This window comes from Vanessa cardui, chromosome W (assembly GCF_905220365.1).
Source record: "Vanessa cardui chromosome W, ilVanCard2.1, whole genome shotgun sequence".
Classification (NCBI taxonomy): Eukaryota; Metazoa; Arthropoda; class Insecta; order Lepidoptera; family Nymphalidae; genus Vanessa; species Vanessa cardui.
In genome coordinates this window covers 4,328,221-4,334,066 of record NC_061153.1, presented here as the reverse complement: position 1 = coordinate 4,334,066, position 5,846 = coordinate 4,328,221, and the positions used below count along the sequence as shown (strand labels likewise).

General features: G+C 40.7%; 1 long non-coding RNA gene across 1 annotated transcript; it reads left to right on the top strand.

Moving 5' to 3' along the window:
* Nucleotides 1–4,013: 4,013 nt before the first annotated feature.
* LOC124542682 lies at nucleotides 4,014–5,846 on the top strand. Its single transcript, XR_006967341.1, has 3 exons — nucleotides 4,014–4,172; nucleotides 4,312–4,445; nucleotides 4,757–5,846. It is a non-coding gene; the product is annotated as an uncharacterized LOC124542682 (long non-coding RNA).

The following is a 5,846-nucleotide window of genomic DNA, read 5'->3' as shown; positions in this document are numbered from 1 at the left end:
CGGAGGGGTCTGGGCGCTCGTCCCCGGTATCCCCGTCAGTGGCCCTGCTGGGCCCAGCGCAAGAGGAGAGGCTGAAACTTGAACAGCTCATGTCCGAGTCGCAGCCGCTTCTATCCTCCCCAGCGTTGGAGACAGGCGTGTCCGGGCGAGAAAATCGCCCACGTCTGTTTCGTGCCAACGCTTTTCTATCCTTGGAATCCTTTAATTGGATCCTGATCGCTGGTTTGGCCTTGTCGGCCCGCGACTTACCTCTCCCCGACCGTGCTTTAGGCACCTTCGGGGGTGGCAGGACGTCACTCGTCGACTCTGACCCCTGCGATCCTTTCTCCTCCCTGACGCACAGGCGTTTCCGCCCATCGGCCTCGCCAGCACGTTGTCGGTTCTCACAGCCATCGACTCTAGGCTGCGAGAACGGGTGGAGCCTCCTCGGCTCTTGACGCTCTCAGCGTGCGGATAAGCGGTATGTGCGCCCCCCCCCAGATTTCGAGTCGGGGCGCTTGCCGGAGACCAGCTCCGGGTGGGATTGACGGCTATTGTCGCTGCCCACCTGGGGAGTTATACATTTTATTGTATTTTCCATATCCGCGCCTTTATTTCTGTAGCGCTAGCGACCGGATGTCCTCCGGCCATTCATCCTCTCGGCACGCTAGACCTTAGGATTAAGATTGCGTATAATAGGGCGAAGGGTTCCGCTCTGCTAAAGCAGAGCGGAACAACGTGCGTCCCCAATATACTAAACCCCCCCCCCCCCGGCCCTGTCGGTCGTTAGCCGTGTCGACGGCAGCATCGCAACGGAATTGCTACGGTGCTGCCGCCCACACGTTTCCAGGGAGCACCACATGGAGGTGACCGACATGCTCCCCAGTTCTTGAGACCTATCAAGAGTAATATTCCTTTACAAACTGCAGGAGTATATAAACTCGAATGTGAGTGTGGTTTATCTTACATAGGCCAAACAAAGAGAAGTATCGGTACCAGGGTCAAGGAACACATAGGAGATGTCAAAAATAGGCGTTCTTCAAAGTCTGCAGTGTGTGAACATGCTCTGGATAAACCTAACCATTTTATCCGATTTGATAAACCACAGATCCTCGCTAAAGAACACAGATTAATTCCTAGAATGATACGCGAGGCTATTGAAATTCAAAAACATCCGAACTTCAATAGAGAAGATGGTTGGAGACTTTCTAACACCTGGGATCCATTAATAAATTGTATTCCTCAGGAAACATTTCTATCTGAGAATTTACAATTATAATTTTAAATGAATTATTTAGTTCTTCAATAGAAAGACAACCCTTTTGTTTATTATTCTTAGTTCTTAAGTTGTATATAAACCTTAATATGTAGGCAATAATTCTTTGTAAATAATTAAATTTAGAATATAATGAATTAAAGATTTTATGATTGATGAATGATTTCTACATGATTTGAATAAGTGTTTGATGTGTTGTGAATCTGTTTTATGAATGATTGGTGATGGATGAATGACTGATGATGAATGATTGGCTGAATGAGATGACACTACTTCTGGTAGATCCTGTTTTTTTTTTTTTAAATGTATAGGCTAGCGCTTGACTGTATCACACCTGATGGAAAGTGAGATACAGTCTAAGATGGAGCGCGCTTGCCTAGAAGTCTCTTCTGAAAGTTTGGACTTCCTGCCCTTACGCTGCATGCCACAAAATCTTGTACCTTCTTCCCTGAGAATTCGAACTACATTTTCTAGGGTATGGTTTACGTCTGTTGTGGTTTTCACGGCAGCGAATCGGTTCTCCAGGTTTTACTGGAACGTTTCAGATCCCGCAATGGGTTGGACCAGCTTTGGTCGGATCGTGGACTTCATCAGATGGACGCGCTCGGCCCTAAAATCGATATTCAGAGAGCCTCGGACAAGTCGGTGATCACTACCGGTATTGAACCTGTTGATCACTGAGACGTCTCTGAATATATGCCTCTTGTCTGTCATGATGAAGTCTATCTCATTTTTGGTCATAGTGTCGGGGCTTTGCCACGTCCACTTCCTTTGGGGCTGCTTCGTAAAGAACGAGTTCATCAAGAAGAGTCCCTCCCATTCGAGGAAGTTGACAAGCGTTTGCCCCCTATGATTCCTGTTTCCAAATCCATGGGGTCCTACTACCGATTCGCTGCAATTCTGTACTCCCACTTTGGCGTTAAAGTTCCCCATGATAACGTTGTAGTAAGTTTTTGTGGTAAAGTGGAGGGCTCTCGATATGTCATCGAACATTTCCTCCACTTCATGGTCCGAGTGTGTCGAGGTCGGTGCGTACGCTTGCACCACCTTGAGGCTATACCTCTCGGTGAGCTTTATAATAAGGTACGCTACCCTGTTCGACACACTGGAGATTTCCACAACATTGTCAGCTAGGGACTTATTAACCAGAAACCCAACGCCACCTTAGGTTTGTTGGTCTCCCTCTCGGAAGTACATTAGGTGGCCCGATTCGAGGATTATGGTGTCCTCTCCCTCTCTACGGACTTCACATAGCCCTAATATGTGCCACCTAATTTTCCCAAGTTCCTCCTCAAGTTGCGCTAGATGCGATTCAAGTCGTAGCTTACGTCCGTTGTACGTCGCAAGGGCCAGTCGGTTGTGGTGGCCTCCCGTAGCCCGGTGATTCTTAGCACCCCCCGTCCCACCGTTACCATCGTCGCCACCATGAAGAGGAATAGCGGAGCTGCCGGGAACTGGGGGCCGTGGCTTGCGTGTTCTGTGCATAGAAGGGAATGCCCGTAATCGCTACGCTGGGCAGGCGTGTTGGCGATCGCAGAACGTAGATTCTCGCACCGGTGACGCTGCTGCCCGTCATCGGCCTGTGGTATTTGGCTACGTTTATTTTTATGGTTATACCGCCATCATTTCGGTCGCCAGAGCCTCGTTTGCTAGTCGGCAGGATGCACCACGGGCAGGTGAGGTTGGCTTTGGGCGCTAAAATGTAGTTTGCGCCCCCTGACATCCCACACACACTAATTGGTTTGTATTCGAAACGATGGATAATTTCCTGCGAGGAGTATATGATAGGAGCCAGACATTAAACACTGAGGTAAGTAATTAAATTAGTCATTATGTGAATGTAGTCAGTAGGTACCAAGTGGGGGTTTTAAGTTATAGCGATAGTTTATTCGTATTCATATTATTTTATTTATTTATTTATTCGAATTACCAACAGAGATAATAATAACAATTACAAGAAAATATTAATAATATTTAAGGAAATAACTAATTATACCTCTAATTATAGGTACTTACGACGTGCGTAGTAAGTAAATAAGTTGTTTGTGACAATATTAAATAAACCCTTAATTCACCACTTCACTAAAAATCACACTAATCACCGCCATGAGTCCCAGGGACTCATATTTTGGTTTTTCGAATAAAACATGTGTTTAAATTGTTACTCATCTTTTATAATTACTTTGTCCAGTGTGGCTGTTATATCTATCCGTCTGTTACTAATTTTAATATAAATATTCTTTCAGACACACGACGACAATATGGCTTAAGAAAGAAGTGAGGTAAAGTGTGATGGAAATAACAATAATCCTCAATTATCTATAAACACAGAAGAAGTTTCGCAAAATATACAAGAAGAAAATGGCTCTCGTCCAAGAGCAAATAAATATTCTCAAAATTATTTATTTATTTATTTATTTATGTACCAATAGAGTATACAGAAAATTATGTAAATGAAAAATGTGTACAAAGGGATAACTTATCTCTATCAAGAGATCTCTTCCAGAAACCCTGAATATAGTATCATATTTATGGTGTAGGTACAATAGAAAGAAAGAAAGAAGAAAGAATTTTTATTTGTAAGCATCGTGTTGATACATCAGTGACATAAACAATACAACAAAAAAAAAAAAACAAAAACTTAAAATAACAATACAATTAAATAATATCTTAGAAAGATTTTAAAAAGAGGCATAAATAAATAAAAACAAAATGCTGCCTACATAGCAGTACGATGCCACAAAAAGGTGCGTGATGCGCTCAGCCCTCAGGTACCTCGCGGCGGCAGTGGAGGTTGGACGTGTAGCACAATGGATTAAAATTTAAAACTAAATTATATTACGCTGAGATCACAAAGATATTCGATCACCTACGAATTATTTAAGGAGAAAGAAAAAAAAAGAATTAATAATAATAAGTAAGTAATATATACTAATTTCTGTTTTTCTTTTCTTTTTTTAAATGTGTTTTAATATAATCTAAATCACAATAATATTACTTTTGATTCTTTGCATTTATTGGAGGTATAAATTAATATAGCGAACATATTATTACAGAAGGTCGCAAGCAGGTCGAGACGTGCCGTTTAACAAATATTATAACAATCAAATAGAGGTTGAAATCTATTCACTAAATAGTCTAACCAAGTCTGATCAATACTCCATCTTGCCAATGGGCCATGCACTGTAAGGTGAGTAGATTTGATTACATATTAAAAAAAAAAAAAAGTTATAAGATTATATTGAATTATCATTTTATAGTTATGACATATACATATATAAAATCTCATCTATACAACTACATACACACACATACCTACATATTATACACACACACACACACGAACATGTATATAAATTCATACATATGTATACAATTAAATATAAATCATTATATTATATTTAAATTAACAAAGATAAATAAAATCAATTGCTATGTTTGCTTTTGTTTATCAAGAAGAAATTTTCTGTATTTGTTTCTAAAATTATGAATTATATTTAGGTTCCTCAATGGCGGTGGAAGGTTGTTCCAGCACTTGGTGGCGGCGTATCGAAAACTGCCACGGAAGGCGGCCGTTCTATGGAGAGGCATAAGAAGCAAATATGATTTCGATCTGGTTGCGTATGTGTTCGTATCGTGCGCCCAACGAAGCTTGTTATAAAGGTATGGTGGAAGTTTGAACTTGATTACCCCGAATAAGAGCGTCATAAAATGCAGTTGCCTACGGTATTCCATTCTCATAATTCCTGCGTTATTTAAATATTGTGTGACATGCGTACGTGGAGGTATATCGAAGCAATATCTTGCACAAGCATTTTGCACCTTCTGAATTAAATTTTTTGTACGTTGCAATAGTCTTGGGCCCACCACTACATCGGCGTAATTTAATTTGGATAATACTAATGATTCACATAGGCGGATTCTTACATTTACCTTTAAAAACTTTCTTATTTGGTATAAAACTTTTAGACGATAAAAGCAGCTTTTAACTGTATTATGAATATGTTTTTCAAATCTAAGGCATTCGTCCATAAGTACGCCAAGATTACGTGCTTCTGTAACTCTTTCAATTGGTTCATCTTGAATTTTAACCATAGGTATTTCCCTTGATATCAGTTGTATTTGATTCGCCGTGCCCAGTATTACAAATTTAGACTTTTGTGGATTTAGCGCTAAACAATTTGCTTCTGACCAACCTGCTATATTTCTTAAATCTTCATTTAGCTTAAGTACAGCATTATGAGTTTCATTAGGTGGAAAAGATATATATATTTGTATGTCGTCAGCGTACATATGGTAACGGCAGTTTTTTATGACCTTTGTTACGTCAGCGCAATATATAATAAATAGTAGAGGACCAAGTATCGATCCTTGGGGTACACCTCTAAGAACTTGCCTACATTGCGATGATTTTATGGTGCCATCTTCATGTTTAAGTTCTACGGTTTGCGTTCTACTACCCAGATAACTGGTGAACCATTGTATAGCTTCTGCGCTAAGTCCGTAGTAGTGTAGTTTAGCTAGTAAAAGAGAGACGTTAATCGTATCAAATGCCCTAGAGTAATCCAACAAAATTAGTATAGTGCCATTA